The sequence below is a fragment of the Arvicanthis niloticus genome, chromosome 11 (assembly GCF_011762505.2).
Source record: "Arvicanthis niloticus isolate mArvNil1 chromosome 11, mArvNil1.pat.X, whole genome shotgun sequence".
In the NCBI taxonomy this organism is placed as follows: Eukaryota; Metazoa; Chordata; class Mammalia; order Rodentia; family Muridae; genus Arvicanthis; species Arvicanthis niloticus.
This window is the reverse complement of record NC_047668.1, coordinates 7,087,203-7,104,967: the sequence shown is the minus strand read 5'-3', so window position 1 is coordinate 7,104,967 and position 17,765 is coordinate 7,087,203. Positions and strand designations below refer to the sequence as shown.

Here is a 17,765-nt window from a genome sequence, read left to right as displayed (position 1 = left end):
AGGAAGTTCTCAGGATTCAATGTTGGTGACCTTAGCTGAAATGCCTAGTACTGGGGATATGGGACCTGAAAAGATAACCTACAATAGCCAGGCAGGGCTCCCAGTGGAGGAATGAGGAAAACACTCCATCTACAAAATTTTTGACACAAAATTGCTCTAGTCTAAAAGAAACGCAAGGACAAAAATGGAGTAGAGAGAAAAATGGCTGACCAATGACTGCCCCATGGATAGATGCAAATATTTTACACTATTACTGATGCTATTATTCCTTGCAACAGGAGACTAGCATGGCTGTCCTCTGACAGGGCCTACCAACAGTTGACTGACACAATTGCAAACACAGCCAAGTATTGGACTGACTTTATGTGTTGTGGCCCAAGCTGCCCCAAGTTTGTGTGCCAAAATGTTGAGAACCGCTCTGTCAATGTTGGAAACCACACTGCCAAAAGCCTTAGGGGCTAAACTGTTAGAGTCCGCACTGCCCCAAGCTGCTCCAGTCCACGGGTTGGATTCAGCAAGAGAGAGAGTGAGGAAGGACTTGAAGAATGGAGACCAGACAGACTGTGATTCAATCCCGTTTATTCTTCAGTCTCTCTTCCTAGTCCAAGTCCCAAGTCTTGAGTTCCTAGTCCCTAGTTCCTAGTCCCTAGTGCCTCCAAGTTCCAAGTTTCTTCTTCCAAGTGCTAAGTGGCTAATGTCTAATTCCAAGTTCTTCCTCCAAGTGGCAAGTGCCTAATACCTAATGCCTAATAACTAACTTCAAGTTGTACTGTGTAACCTAATTCCTAGTTCCAAGTTGTACTTCCAAGTGCCTAATAATCTGTTGCTTTCTTCTGTCGGCCTCTCGAGACTTTGATATATCTCACTTCTAAGCCATGCCCTTAAGTCACACCCTTAGGTCTTATCTCTAAATCTGATCTCTTAGTCATGCCCTTAACTCTCGGCTCTAAATCACAGCTTTAAGTCTCACACATCCAAAGGAAGATCCTGGGCATCTAAAACAAGATGTTATCAGAGTGTGCTCAGCTGTTGCAGGCTATTGTAATCACATCTCTTATCAGGGTACATGGCTCAAGATGGATGATAGCCACCTTCTGTCAGTTCCCCACAGTTATGGACCCCTATGAAGGATTTACGGGAAGGACTGAAGGAAGTAAATGGGATGGCAACCCCATAGAAGAACCAACATGGTCAAAGACCCTGAACCATCAGAGCTATTTGAGACTGAGCCACCAACCAAAGAGCATAAAAGGCTGGTCCAAGGCCCTAGGCACATATGTCTTAGAAGTCTGCTTTGTTTGGGCTCAGTAGAAATGATGTGCCTAATCCTGTAGACATGATGCTCCAGGGAAGGGGGATATCTTGGTGGCGGGGGGGGGGGGGGGAGGGTCACCCTCTCAGAGGTGAAGAAAAATAGAGAAACGGAGAAGATTTCTATGAGTGGAGACAGAGAATAGGGGCAACATTTAGAATGTAAATAAATAAAACTAATTAGTAGAAACAGTCTTATTAGTAAAATACAATAAAATAATTAATTATGTTACTGCCAACATTTGTATTCTGGTAATTAAATTCAAATAAAAACCAAACAAATACATGGTTTTCATGCTGAAAAGCATTTATAGAGCACAGAAATGCCAAACAAAAGCAGTTCCACATTTGAAATGAGTAAGTACAATCCATCCCAGAACATGCTGAAGAGGAGTTTTTTTTCTTTTTTTGTAATCATGTTGACATAGGTAGATGAAGCATCTGACAGAATCATGATGTAAGAAGTGAAACTTAAAGAAAACTGTTAATTACAGTGAGAATGGAATTCATGGAGTGATAAAACATATAAAAAAAGAAAAAATCATTATTAACAACAGAAAATGATAACAGTGTAATTTTGTATTTGATTTGTTTTTTCTTGTTTGCTTGTGGTTTATTTTCTACTCTCATTTTTTTTTTTTTTTAAATTTCTCATGTAGACCAATGTGGGAGCCGACAGAAGGAGGCTATCATCCTTGCAGCCATCTTGAGCCATATACCCTGACAAGAGACTTGTTTACAACAGCCTACAACAGCTGAGCACACTTTGATAACATCTTGTTTTAGATACCCAGGATTTTCCCTTGGGTTTGTGACACTTAAAGGTGTGATTCAGAGATAAGACCTAAGGGTGTGACTTAAAGGCGTGACTTAAAGGTGTGGATTAGAAGTGAGACATATAAAAGGAGAGAGGCAGACAGAAGAAATTAGAAAGACATTTGGAAGAGAACTTGGAATGGGAAAGAGACTAGTAACTTGGAACAGAGATTAGGACTTTAGATTTATTACAGAGGAAGTAGGAATTAGGACCTGAGACTTGGTACTAGGAACTAGGGACCTGGAAAGAGAGAAGAGAGACTGAAGAATAAACGGGATTGAATCACACTCTGTCTGGTCTCCATTCTTCGAGTCCATCCTCACTCTCTCTCTTGCTGAATCCCGACCCGTGGACCTGAGCAGCCTGCAGCAGTCGGGGCTCTAACAATTTAGCCCCCAAGGTTTTGGGCAGTGTGGGTTTCAACATTGATAGAGCGGTCCCCGACATTTTGGCCCCCAAGAGTGGGGCAGAGCAGGCAGCAGCAGACCAGTATGATACAAGCATGATTATCTTTTTTGGGAGGAGGGGAGTTTATTTTTTTATTCATTTTTTATATTCTTACACTAGTACATTGAGAAATTCATAAAATATATGTTATCCCAAAATTCCCTGATTCCTGTCAGATGTATCACTTCACCCTCATCTTTGATTTAAAGTACAATTGATAAACTACAGTTATTACTGCCTTTATACTCTTGGATGTGTGGCCTTCTACTGTGTCCCAAGTAGTCATCCTTAAAATAGAGTGGCTTACACTCTCCCTTCAGTTCTCATCTTCCATTGCTGGATGGGTTTTTGTTTGGCTTAACTTTGCCCATGTCCTGTGCATGCTATCACAATGGCTGTGTTCATGTGTAATACACCCCTGGAAATACTGTTTACTTGTAGAAATCCACCATATTAGGCTCTTCCAATCTTTCTACCCCATCTTATTCAGAGATTCTTGCACCCTGGGATGAGGGGGATAAGAATGAAAAAATGAAAATAAAGTATTAAATATGCCGGCATAGATGTGGTGAAAGAGGAACATTTACTCATTGCAAGTAGGAGTGGAAACTGGATTAGAGTTCAGTCATGAGGTTCCTCAAAATGATAATGACAGATGTAGCCCATAATAAACCTAGAAGACTCATGGACGTATACCAAAGTACTTCTATAGAGGTACCTGACCATCCATGTCTATCACTATTTTAGTCAACAACTAGGAAATATAAACTTTCTATAAGTCCATCAACTAGTGTATAGGAAATGAAGAAATAATACAACTACAAAATGGAACATAACTCAGCAGTTAAGAAAAATAAAATTAATGATAAGTATATCTACAGAGCTGCAAACAATTATTCAGCAAGAAGTAACTATGGTCTAGAAAGACAAATGTTAGATGTTTTCTTTCAGATATATATATATATATATATATATATATATATATATATATATATATACATATATATATATTCTTCAGAATACATATAAAATATAATTATTTTTTTGAAACAAGGTCTAATAAAACTCAGGTTCTTCTCAACTTTCCTATAAAGCTGTGGCTGACCTACAACTGCTTATCTGTCTATCTTTACCTTTTGAGCACTGTTATAATAAGTATGGGATGCCATGCTTGGCTGTAAACATAATTGTTAGCAAAGAAAAAAACTTTTCAAAACCTTATATTAGCAAAAAGGAAAAGTGTTAACCTTTCACAACTGCTTTAAAAAGTGGTACTGGAAATTTTATCTAATTGAATAGTAGAGAAAATATAATGGACACATATTCTGGAAGAAATAAAGCTGCTTCTGTTTGTGAATTGTTTGCATGTGTATCTACAGTGTATATGTAACAAAACAAATTTAAAATTTCTCTTGAATTAAGTATGAGCATACATAGTGTAAGCAGACTAAAATAATAGCATACATTATTGGTTACTTTCCCATAAATTAGAAATTAATGAGTAGAATTTTTTACTCATATCCCATTACTACTGACACTAAGCAACATCATAAGTGAATTACCTCGTTATGATTTTTAAAATATCTACAATAGACATTAAGAAAACTAAAAGGCATATTTGAAATAAATCTTATAATTTCTAAATGAGTAGTCATATCAATAGTCTATTTATAAAAAAGAGTTTATATTACAAAGATATAATTTTTGACAGTTTGATTTATAGATCAATGTAATGCCATTAAAATATTTAGATATATATTTTATGAGTGAGTGTAAACTGAGTTCAAACTCAAATAAAAGACAAAATAACCACAATATCCATATCAATATTGAAAAAAAGCAAGATAAATGGGTAGGATTTACCATGTCAGGACATAATGGCATAGGCCGGATGACAGATTCCTCAGGAACTGAGATACCATGCAATTCATGCCCTACCTGGGAAGATATAAAAATTCCAATTAAGATGGAGGAGGGAGTGGAGGGGAAGGGAGAGAAAAACACACAGAGAGAAACAGAGATAGACACAGACACAGAGATTTGGAGAGGTAGAGAAAGAGACAAAGAGACAGAGACATAGCAATACCGAGACACAGAGACACAGAAAGAACATAATTTTGTCACACAAAGGAGTGTAATATTGGCAAATGAATCCAATCAATGACAAAGTAGATATATCAATGTCACAGAGTATCAGATAAGCTGAAGGACATAAGAAAGTTATTTACATATCACACATGTTATTAGTGGTTGATAAACAAAGGCAAATCAATGGTTAAAATAGTCACATCAAAACAAAAAATCACAAATTTTGAAAGTTAATTAGACACTTCTTCCCCTTTGTTTATTTTCTGTTCATTAGGATTTATGTGCTTTGTGAAATAGAAATATAGTATATTGAGGAACATACCTTGACACATATATATATAGATATATTATATAAAATACATTGTAGTAAATTTTTCTTCAATATTCACATTTGATATTATATTGATAATATAATTGTTTTTTATAGAGAGTAGTTGAAGACAAATAGAGAAAAAAGGAAACAGAACACTTATAAAGCAGTAATTACTACCTTTGTCAGAAAAGGAAATTAATCAGTTTAAGACAAAACAGAATAATATAAATGTGTATTTCAGGTAGAACAGATACACTGTCTAGTGAACTGTCGCGGCCCGAGCTGTCCCACACTTGGGGGGCCAGAAATGTTGAGAGCTGCTCTATCAATGTTGCCAAAAGCCTTGGGGACTAACTTGTTAGCCCACACTGCCCCAAGCAGCTCCAGTCTGCTGGTCAGGGTTTAGCAAGAGAGAGAGTGAGGACGGACTCAAGGAATGGAGACCAGACAGAGTGTGATTCAATCCCATTTATTCTTCAGTCTCTCTTCTTCTCTCCAAGTCTCAAGTCTTGAGTTCCTAGTCCTTAGTTCCTAATCCCTAGTGCCTCCAAGTTCCAAGTTTCTTCTTCCAAGTGCAAAGTGCCTAATGTCTAATAACTAACTCCAAGTTGTTCTCTCTAACCTAATTTCTAGTTCCAAGTTGTACTCTCTGAAGTGTCTGATTCTCTGTTACACTCTTCTGTCTGCCTCTTGCCTTTTATATGTCTCACTTCTAAGCCACGCCTCTAAGTCACACCTTTAATCATGCCCTTAGGTCTTGTCTCTAAATCTGATCTCTAAGTCACGCCCTTAAGTCACACACCTTTAAGTCTCACACATCCAAGGGAAAATCCTGGGTATCTAAAACAAGATGTTATCAGAGTGTGCTCAGCTGTTGTAGGCTGATGTAATCAAGTCTCTTATCAGGATATATGACTCAAGATGGCTGCAAGGATGATAGCCACTTTCTGTTGGCTCCCCACAGTGAACATTGAAACTGTACATCCTGTGATAAAAACATATAATCAACATTATTCTAGATACAAAAAATAAAACTTACACAGTAATACATATTAAGAACAAGCCAGGTTGGTGAGACAGCACATCAAGGGCAGGTATTTGTTGTCAAGCCTAAGGAAAACCTGGATTTTTTCTTTTCTTTTTACTTGAAAATAAAGTTTATTTTTTCATAAATATGTTTTGATCATGGTTTCTTCTGCATCATGTCCTCCCAACACCCCTTACCTGTCTGCTCTTACAATTCCTCACTTTCTTTTGTCTCTTTAAAAAACAGACAAAAACCAACCAACCAACTACCAACAACAACTACAAAATTCAGATGTCTTTCTGTTGAAATGCTCTAATATATTATGACTGGCCACTTTGTATTGATAGATTCTGATAGTAAAATTATTTAATTGTAAATTTTATTCTAATTATCACAGTTAATTACTATTTATTATAGTTCTGCAGTTAGAACACAGAATAAAATAATTTTTAAAAGATATTAAAATTTGAAGTTTTCTTTGTGATTTCTGCATTATTACTTCAAAAAGTTATTGGTAATCAAACATTTTAACTTAATGCCTCAACCTTTGCATATTGTTACAAATGACTTCCCAACAAAGATATCAGATGTAATATACAAAATTTGCTTTCTTCATCTGTTTTCCAGAAACAGCTCACTAAAATTGTTTCTAGGTTTTTTTTAAATAGGCCAATGAATAAGATAAAATAACTGTAAAATTTGGAAATATATTAATTTTCATATGTAAAAACCCAAAATCTTGGCTAAAAACACTTAGATACAGATCCTCTATCAGTGTATGTGAGAAATTACGTAGTTACAGTAATTTAACATTAAATGATTAAGCTAAAACAGTTTTTGTTCATAGTTTTATTTTTAAAAATTTGGTAAGGATTTGATAAGATCTTTAAAAAACATGTATGATCTCATGTCTGAAAGAACATAGAAGCCAGAGTTCATGTAAGTAATTCAATGAATGTTTTAAACAAGTTACAGCATTGAATCATTTGAATTATTTTTTGGATGATTGAATTAAACTTCTTTATAATCATTAATGTTAAGTGCTCTTTTTTTATTCAGTTTGTAAAACAAGGTGCTCTATGCACTTAGGTAAGATATGTTCTAATTTGGGTATGGTGTGTATGGATCTCCTGTAAAATTGTTACATGCACTGAAACATTATTTTTCCTGATGTGTTTCCTTTAAGTTGATGATATACTAGAACCAGTGGGTTTGACCTGGTTGTTATTTCATTCAGTATTATTGTGAAAGTCAGATTCTCTATTATTATCTATTAGTCAGATTATCTAGTCATTACACACACCTTTCTAATGATTTCTTTCCCTGTAGATTATGATTTTTGTTAAATCAGTGCAGATAACTCCTAAATTGGTGTAGTAATGCTAGTAGATACAAGCATCACTGTCTGTTCTTGATTTATAGCACATTAAGAAGATGGGAAAGGAGAAACATCAGGTCACATATATACATAAAAACATATATAGATACATATATTATATGTATTTATTATATTATAATATAATATATATAAATACATATGTTATATGTATTATATATAAATATATATAAATTAATATATATGTATTCATATATATTCATATATAAAAACATATATTCATATATATGTTTTGCACCTGCTCAGTTCACATACAGCTATCTCTATGAATATGTTTCAAGGGATGGTCCTTCATATGTTGTTCCCATCCTAACTCATGAATTTCTGAGAATTTCAGAATCATATTAATGGAAGTACTTATGCTTTGTATAAACACAGTATTTTCTCTCCTTTTCTTTTCACAACACTGGATTCTTCTCCCAGCACTTGAAAGATGGAAGCAGGAAAATTCAGAGTTCAAGGTCATTCTCAGCTACATAATTAGAGTGAAATCAACTTAGATTACCTGAGATCCTCTGCAAATCCCCAGCTCAAACTTTAATCTTATGCTCAATGTATGTCAAGATCTTAGTACTGTTGCTACTATAATTCATTTATTTTCTCTGTAGTTTTAGAAACCATTCATGTCCTGATGTTGTTTCACTGTCAGTATTTTTGGGGACAAGAGTTAGAACTTGCAGTAACAATATGATTATAATACTTTTTTTTTTCAGGAAAAGCAAATCTAATAAAATATTCTATAATGCCAGTGGAACATTTAGTTGGCAGGGCAACTGTAACCTCACTTAGCATCCCTGTTTAGATTCATACCCCTGCCTCATGTAGTAAAATCACACAAACCTGCAGCAATGCATTACAATACCTTAGGGAATTGGTTGTAAAGCAGCACCTGCCATTTTGTGATGTTGGAGGTAAAATATTCTTTTAGAGAACCTATCACAATCAATGTTTTCTCCAGGACTATTTTAGATATATTAACATAATTTTGTTTTTAATATTATATTCTTGCACTCATGAATGTACTTTTCAGTATTTTTAAGAAGGTCAATATGTTACAGTTTTAGATTTAAAGTAGTTGATTTTGTTTATCTTCATAAAAAAACCCACAGATGCTAATGCTTTCTTCCTATGAAATTCTGAAATGGTCAACAATTTGTTTATTAAAGTAGTGGTATTCTTAACACTTAATTGGTTTATGATTGTTATAGTCTATTTTGCTGATTTTGTTTGTTTGTTTGTTTGTTTGTTTTTTCGAGACAGGGTTTCTCTGTGTAGCCCTGGCTGTCCTGGAACTCACTCTGTAGACCAGGCTGGCCTCGAACTCAGAAATCTGCCTGCCTCTGCCTCCCAAGTGCTGGGATTAAAGGGGTGCACCACCACTGCCAGGCATATTTTGCTGGTTTTTAAATTAATTATTGACCACAAATCTTATTTATAACTTTCTATTATAACTTGTGTACTGTTCTGAATATGTCACTAAATGCTTCACACTATAAAGCTCAATATTTATTTTTGTTTTTACTACCTTTTCTTACTGGATATTTTATTTATTTACATTTCAAATGTTATTCCCTTTCATGGTATCCCCTCTGAAATCTCCTATCCCATCCCACCCTTCCCCTGCTTCTTTGAGGGTGCTCCCTCATCTACCCACTCCCAGATCACTGCCCTGGCATTTCTTTATACTGGGACATTGAGCCTTCACAGGACCAGAAGCCTCTCTTCTCATTGATGTCAGACAAGGCCATCCTCTGCTATATATGCAGCAGGAGCCATGGGTCCCACCAATTGTACTCTTTGGTTGGTGGTTTAATCCCTGGGAGCTCTTGAGGGTCTGGTTGGTTGATATTGTTGTCCTTTCTATAGGGTTGCAAACCCCTTCAGCTCCTTCAGTTCTTTCTCTAACTCCTCCATTGGGGTCCTCTTGTTCAGTCCAATGGTTGACTGCTAGCATATGCCTCAGTATTTGCTAGACTCTGGCAGAGCCTCTCAGGAGACAACAATATCCTTCTCTTGTTAAGTTGTAGTAGTGGTGCTTGTGAAAAGGCTCAAAGGGTACTCTCACTGGTTGTCTTCTGAAATATACAAGTGCACTGCAGTAAATTCCCTCTCCAAATACACAAAAAATTAACAAATAAAAAATCATTTTGAAATATAAAAAGAATTTTATAAAATAATGTGATAGATTTATAGCCAATAGGTTGGGAATGTGGATGACATTTGCCTACTACTTGTCAACTTTGCATCTTAATTTCTAAGTGTTATGTATATATTTTCTTAGCTAGTGTCTAGCCAACCTGAAACAGGCGAGAGCCATTTGGAAGAAGAACATCAATGGAGAAAAATTCTTCACAAGATTGCTTGCTGTCAAATTCCTATAGAATTATGCTTTATTAATATTGATGTGTCAGGGTCCCACACACTGTGAGTATCCCACACTGGGCAAGTGAGTACATGTTGCAAGAAAGGTAACTGAGCTAGCCTTATGGAGCAAGTAAGTCTATAAATTATAAGCTCTTATAAAGTATAAGGTCTATACTTTAGTTGCTACTTCCACATTCCTGATCTGACTTATTTTCATATTAGGCTATAATCTGTAACGCTTTTCTCATTTTGTCATAGTTTCATAACAAGAAAAGCTAAGACATATATTACTACTAAATTTATTGCTAATGAAATACAATAGAAATCTTTGATTTTTTCCATTCATCAAACAAGCACAAGGGGGAAATTTTTAGAATACAGAAACAAACAAAAATGAAAGGATACAAATTAAGACTCAAAGAGACTGGAAAACACATAGGAAACTACTGAATGTTGGCAAACCTCCTGAGGTAGATAAGGGTAATTAAGGTTTGCAGAAACAGGTTGACTAGTGAGGTATGTGTACGCATATGTATATGTATATTCCCTTACCTCCAACTTACCTAGTGTATAGTCTAGTGTGTTTGATCTATTGTTTGAGTTAAAAAGACACTTGTTTACTAATTCATTAAAACGGCTCTGCATCTGTGCTTACTCTAAGAAAACTGTTTGGAAAACTGTACTATGTATACTATTTTGTACTCCATTTTTTTTTAACATATACAAAATCATGTGTGAGGTTGTTTTAGTACTATTCCCAAACATAAATGTAGGCACTTTGTACATTAAGTAATCAGCCTGAAACCTGGGCATGATGATTACATGCAGTGGAGTCACTGTTATACTCTGAAAAGTCATCTTTAGGAAGAAAACCTCTGTTAAAACTTTCTATGTAACAACCATAGCATATTGTTATTCTCATTATCGATCATTTCTGTAAAAATGGAAACTAGCAGAAACTGCCATACTCATACCGAACATTTATACTGTATCTCCTGTTAGTCTATAATGCTGGCTTTTCTGCAAGTTCTATGGCAACATTGAAAACACATCTCATCTAGATAGTAAGAAACATCTGTCTCTCAGAGCACACTAAGGATACTTAGATATCTGCTCCCCAATCATCTTGCAAGTCTAACGTGAAAGTTTTATGAAGTCATAAGGCAAAAGCACACTGCTATCATTCTTCCTCTAGAAATACCTTTTCTCCTAACTCTCCCCGTTTTCATTGGTTTCTCAAGTCTTCAAGGACACCTACTGCTGTGAACTCTATTTTTTGTCAATTGACAATAATAATGGTCTTTCGGTGTCAAGTTGAAATTTTCTGCTGTAAAACGCTGAGCTTCCATTTCTTTAGAGTTACTTTTACTCTTAGTAATCAGACTGGAACTTATTGACTCTCAGCTTTCCATGCTGGGGTCACTACTTCCGGGTAGAGAAAGTGACAGCCTGTCTAGGGAAGAATTTAACAGCTCTCACAGTATTGCTCTACTCACTTTGTCCTTTTGTGTCACCTCTCTTCAATTCTCCAAACCATTTATGTCTTTTCTGCTAATCAGTGAACACTAGCTCTTCCGTTCATCCATTGTGGTTTTGAATTGCAATAAATATTGATGGAACATGGTGGATGGTATTGATATGTATTTCTTATAACCATCTTATTTGTGATTAAAAGTTGAGTGCATTTCCTATATACCATAGTATATGCTTTACCATATATTATTTTAATATCTTTTAATATACTCTATAGAAATATAACTTTATCAATAGTCTATAAAAGACCAGTTCTGTAAAACTACAAAAAAGGGAAATGTCTTTAGATATAGCGTATTTATTTGGTTTTAATATCTTCAGGTGTACATTTATAAAACATCATTTCTCAGTAGTAACTCATCATGAATCATCTTTAATATATTCATTATTTTATCAATTCGGTTGAAGAATTTCCTGGAATCTATTTTTGTCAAGATTCCCACATTCCCTACATAACCTACTTTCTGTCTGACATTCAAGTACAGTTGTGCTGACATATTTTTTAGATGTGTAATTTTTCATTGGAGCTTGTAATTTACTAAAGACCTTAAAGCAAAGATTACCCTCTTCCAGCAGTTATCAATTCCCAATAATTTGTAAATAAATTCCCACCAGGTGGAGGTGGGCATTGATGCCTGCCATTCTTATTCATACAGAAATTTTGTGTTGCTTGAATTTGCACAGGTCTAGTGCATGATATTACAAATGCTGTGAAATTGTATGTGCAAATATCCTACTGCAATTTCTGATTATTAAAACCTCTCCACCTTTTTATTTAAGTGATCACTGAGCCTTGGGGAAAAAAGGGTGTACTATAGATGCCCTCCTTAGTGCTGAGTATTATTAAGCCTCTTATTGATTGCAACTTGACCTTTGTAATTTTCTGTGTTAATCATCATCGAGGGACAAAAAGTTCTTCTGATGAGGGTTAAACATAGAAAAACATAGTTATCTATGTGTTTAAAAATAAGCCATTAGGATTTTTGTTTAATATTTTGTTCATTTAGCAGAGTAATAGTTATAGGCTCTCTTCAAGGACCTATGACATTTGTAGCTACAAGTTCTTGGTCTGGTAATGATGTTAAATATGAGTTTCACCTTGTGGAGAAAGCATTGAGTTCATTCAAAAGGTAGTTGGTTATTTCAATGACATCCATGGTCCTATTACATCAGTTGATCTTACCAGAGTGGTCAGTCATTATTGTTGTTCTCAAAGTTCATAGCTGGATAAAATTGATATCATGTTTCTTCCCTAGTATCATTTATAGCATCAAGCATGAATCTTTCTGGAAACTATATCTCACATTTGTACATACTGTAACATATTAAAATCCAACCAAAATTCATAGAAATGAATTATTATATAGCATCATAAATATTTTGAAAATTCATAATAACCAAGCAGAATTCAGACCATATTTAATACTAGCACCTGACTTGTAGAAATATATTGCAGTTCCAAATTTTCCATTATTATATCTTTAAGGTGTTTTAAAAGATAACCTTTATATTGTACTTTTCTTTTCACTTACAATAAGCAATACAAAAAATTTTTGATTATCAAAATTGTTGATCACATGCAGTGCTTTAACGTTGTCTAATTCAAATACAATAATTCTTTTTATGTGTGAATAATTGACAGGTCTTTGAAAGTAATAAACTATACTTATATGTGTGTAATACTTGTTTATTTTCATATAAAATTTATATGATGTATTTATACAGATATAAATATAATTTATGTATTATCTTTATGGCATTTAGTGGATTGAACAAATCCCAGTGAAATATCAAACACACAAAAATCTGTCAACACAGTTTTTACTTGATGAATTAAAAAAAAAACATAAATGCAGACACAAAGTAGGGTAGTTATGAAAGGTGGATGGATTTGAGAAAAAAGGATCCCAGACCAATTCTTCAATGGAATTGAGAACATAACAATAAGATTTTATAAAATTCATGGTGAATTCCCAATGGGAAATGATGTCTGCTAAATATATGCCCAAAGGTTTTAAAATAAGAGAGAATAAATGTTCCATATATAAAGATACTATCCCCTTTGTATTATATATATATGTGTATATGTATATACATGTATATATATATGTGTGTGTGTGTGTATATATATATATATATATATACCACAAAGATAATTTTTAATTACTCATACATCTGTTTGTACGTGTTTGTATGAAAAACTGTTCGAGTGTGTATATTTAGTGCTGTTTAATATATAGTATCACTTCATCAAATGTGAACACTATACTGTAGAATTGTAAATCAGAGACTGCATAGCCACAAATCTAAGATATAATTAAATAATTTTAAAAAATGAATTTTAAGTTTAATTGTGTTTCTCATTAAAAGAAATATTTTTGAATCTGATTAATAACCTTGGAAGAATTAATGAAATAAATGAAAATGTTTGATTGTAATGTGGAGGAATAAAATGAGCGTTTAGGCTTAATATAAATATAATGACATTTGAAGAATAAGTTTTGAGTTAGTTTAGTAAATACTGAATGTAAATAGGTAGTGATTCTGAATCATAAATGCATAGAAACAACATGAATATGATCTCAACAAGGAATCAGAGGTATTACAGAAGGTGAGTCTTGACTCAAGTCCAGTACAAAGTGGGACAAATATAAAGGAGATAACTATACTCTTTCAAAAGTCCAAATTTTTGAAATTTATTTAAGTCTGAGATTACGGTAAAAACAGATAAGGTCATATTTACTATAGCTAATTTGATTGTATTGTGAAAAATTAATTAAAGATCAAACAAAAGATTATTACAATAGTTCAGGAAAGAGTTATTTAAGAACCAGTGTAGAGAAAATGGGAATGAGAAAACTTAATGGCAATAAGGTTACGTAAATGAGGTGAACCTGGCAGTCATTCAATAAAGAAAGTAAAAAGAAACAATCAGAACACAATGCCAGTAAAATTGAAATGTGATATTTGAATACGAATTTAGCAGCATCATTTTACAAAATAAAGATAAAGAAAATTATTTAATTATTGATAGTTATGCTGGGTTGGAGACACATTTTGGTTTGGGTGAAGGTATCTCAAATGTTGAAATCTACAGTTTTCAGCACAGGAGGGAATTAGCTGGAGATATGAATTTGCAGATCTCTGCAATGGCAGAAATTAAACAAAAGCTTTGGAGACAATATTTGTGGACATGGAAATGCAAAACCATAAATAATTTAAAATGATTAGAAAAATTAAAACATTTTGATGGTACTAATATTTTAGAATACAGATGTATTACCCCAAGTAATTTTACTTAGAAAAATTTGTTAAGGAATAGTTTAGAATTCTGCCTCATTGTGCCATGGAAATTTGTAGCAGAGACCATTAACATTTGCTAAATATATATGAATTTCTTAATCAACTTACTGTTGGCATCCTGTGAGTTAAAGCAAAGACCCAACTACACAAATATGAGCATAGGTGGGTTGATAAAACCAAACTTTAAATAGCACATTCTACAAGGTTATATTAGGGAGGGTGGATGAAATTAATCTATGGTAACAGACATTTGAATTTAGTAATCTAATATTGGCTAATTGGGACAAGGCTATAAAAAGAGGTATTAAATGGGAAAATCGTTGTCTGGAGAATACATGGATATTGCAGACAATACTGAACATATCTGCCCTTGACCAGCCATGCTAATTCTATGAATACTAGGCTTTGGTATAACGTAAGCAATAATAGTTTTAAAAATCATTTAAAGTACTGCAGATATATTTCCAGAAAACTGTAGTCTACCAAACAATAAAATACTTGCACTTCATCTGAAGACCAATGGTTTACCTATGGCTGCCTTTTCATTCTTCCTGGTTTTTGGTTGGTTGAAATACACAGCCAGCAGATGAACACGCCCAGGAGCTAAACAGTGGTTGTGCTCTCCTGTGATGAGTTTCAGAACAGACATAAGGCCTTAACTTAGATGGTCTGCTAGTTTGGAATTGGCACTGCCTTAACACTCAAGCATCCATTTACTCCCTTCAGCTGAAGGAGAAAAGCATGTCTGCTCGAGGCTCTATGTAAATATAAGTGTGGCGATCTATGACTTTAAGTTTTGCGTCAGAGGCAATGTGCCTTAATAGTTACAGGAAAAAGAACTGGAACATGTAATTGTCCTTCAAAATCTTAGTCACCTGAACTCCTCTAAGGTTGTTTGTAAACATAAATTTGGTGATTAAAGATAAGCTAGAGGCCTCTGCAGCCATCTTCCAGTTAACTCGCCAAAATGACGAACACAAAGGGAAAGAGGAGAGGCACTCGGTATATGTTTTCTAGGCCTTTTAGGAAACGTGGAGTTGTTCCTTTGGCGACGTACATGCGAATCTACAAGAAGGGTGACATTGTAGACATCAAAGGAATGTTCAAAAAGGAATGCCCCACAAGTGTTACCATGGCAAAAACAGAAGTCTACAATGTCACCCAGCATGCCGTGGGCATCATTGTAAACAAGCAAGTTGAGGGCGAGGTTCTGGCCAAGAGCATCAGTATGCGGACTGAGCACATCAAGCCCTCGAAGAGCAGAGACAGCTTCCTGAAGCGGGGGAAGGAGAATGACCAGAAGAAGAAGGAAGCCAAAGAGAAGGGCACCTGGATTCAGCTGAGGTGCCAGCCTGAACCACCCAGAGAAGCACACTTTGTGAGGACTGACGGGAAAGAGCCTGAGTTGCTGGAGCCCATTCCATAAGAATTCATGGCCTAGTGTACAAAAGAGAAATAAAGGACCTGACTGCAGAGTTTTTCCTTAAAAAAAAAAGAAAAAAGAAGCTAGAATTTAAAAAAAAAAGAAAGAGAGAAAAAGAAAGAAAAAAGAAAAAAGAAAGAAACAAACAAACAAAGAAACAAAGAAAGAGAGAAAAACATAAAAAGAATAATTTTCCAAGTGTGACACTGGTCAATATATTACAGTAAGTCATCAGTTTTATCCTCTGTCTTAATCTTTAATTCCCATTCTTCACTTAGATTCAAAAAGCACATTATTATAGGGAACAAGTGTTATTATTTCTGTTTTATAACTATATGTTAATGGAATGAATCATCTGATATTAAAAAATAATGACAATGTAGATAGCCTCATATATCCAAACCATGGGTTGGAGTAAAATATAGAGTATTTATCTGATGATTATTGACAATTTCATTCATTCAATTTACCGATTTGTGAAACATAATAAATAAACAATACTATTAACAAAATCAAAGACAATTTTAGTTACTGCTAATGTCTTTTGTGTTTCACATGATGTTATCTAAAACAATATTCATTAAATGTGTATTTAGTATTTGCTTCCTGTTGTTCTTTCTTCTCTCTTGAACTATATCCTGAATGCAGGTTTCACCCTCTACTCTCCTCTGTGACCCTCTCCCAACTATTACCCAGATCCACTGTTAATTCATTTCCTTCTGACAAATGCTGACCTCCCACATATACCAACCAGAAATGACATAACAAGTCACAATAAGACTAGGCACATATCCTCATATCAATGCTGGATAAGACAACCCAATAGGAACAAAAAGGGTCCCAAAAGCAGGCAAAAGAGTCAGAGAAAATCTCTGTTCCCTCCTTTAGGAGTCCAGAAAGTACACCGAGCTGCATGAATGACCACAGCATATATGCGGAAGATAAAGATTGGACTGATACAGGCTCCATGATTACCAGGTCAGTCTCTGTGAGTCCGTATGAGCCCTGGTTAGTTGATTCTGTGAGCTATGTTCTTGTAGTATCCTTAACTAATCTGCATCACACAGTTCTTCCTGCCCCTCTCTGGTGGGATTCCAAGAGCACTGGGATTCCAGGTCCCTGCATCTGCTCCTATCATTGTTGTATGAAGCCTCTCAGATGAAGATCATGCTAGACTCGAATCTCTGAGTACAGAAAATATCATTAGGAAATTTTTAGATTTTATTGTTTTGCCAATAGTGTTTGTTTTTATCTTAGGTCTCTGGGCTATCAAGCCTCTAGTGCCTGGCCATCCACACAGTGTCAGTCTTGTGGCATCAGTCTTAAAAATAATATCTTGTTCTCTACAAATTCACATCTATGGTGATCAAGAACCCAGAACAATCACGTGTATTTTCACAAGCCTTTAATCACAAATAACGATTAGCAGTAGATTTGTATTCACGAGAAGAACCTCTGAAGAGTTACTTCTTGAATTACCAGTAAATGAACAATTGAAAAATCTTGTAACCTCTATGTGACAGAACTGCATGTGAACCACAGACATACAACAGAAGTAATCAGAGAGTTTCTGTAAAACTCATGTCTAGTCACCCCTCACAAACCTTCGGATAAATTTGCCACAGCCAGTAAAACAAAACTGATGGCAAGCATTAACGTGATCGTTTCCTTGGAGTATATTTATTATCATATTTCTGTTTCTATCTGTGGTACATCTTTTCTAAGATCCTATTTAGAACTTTG

At 34.7% G+C, this 17,765-nt stretch overlaps 1 long non-coding RNA gene across 3 annotated transcripts in view; it reads left to right on the top strand.

Annotated features, from left to right (window-relative positions):
• The window catches only part of LOC143443949 (uncharacterized), a 37,051-nt gene that overhangs the window by 6,901 nt on the left and 12,385 nt on the right, over positions 1–17,765 (top strand). For 2 of the 3 annotated variants that reach the window (XR_013113405.1, XR_013113406.1), the window contains exon 3: positions 16,911–17,000. This is a non-coding gene — a long non-coding RNA (uncharacterized LOC143443949). Of the gene's footprint in view, positions 1–1,970; positions 2,517–16,910; positions 17,001–17,765 lie in introns of those variants that run through there. The other variant, XR_013113407.1, reaches the window with a different exon arrangement.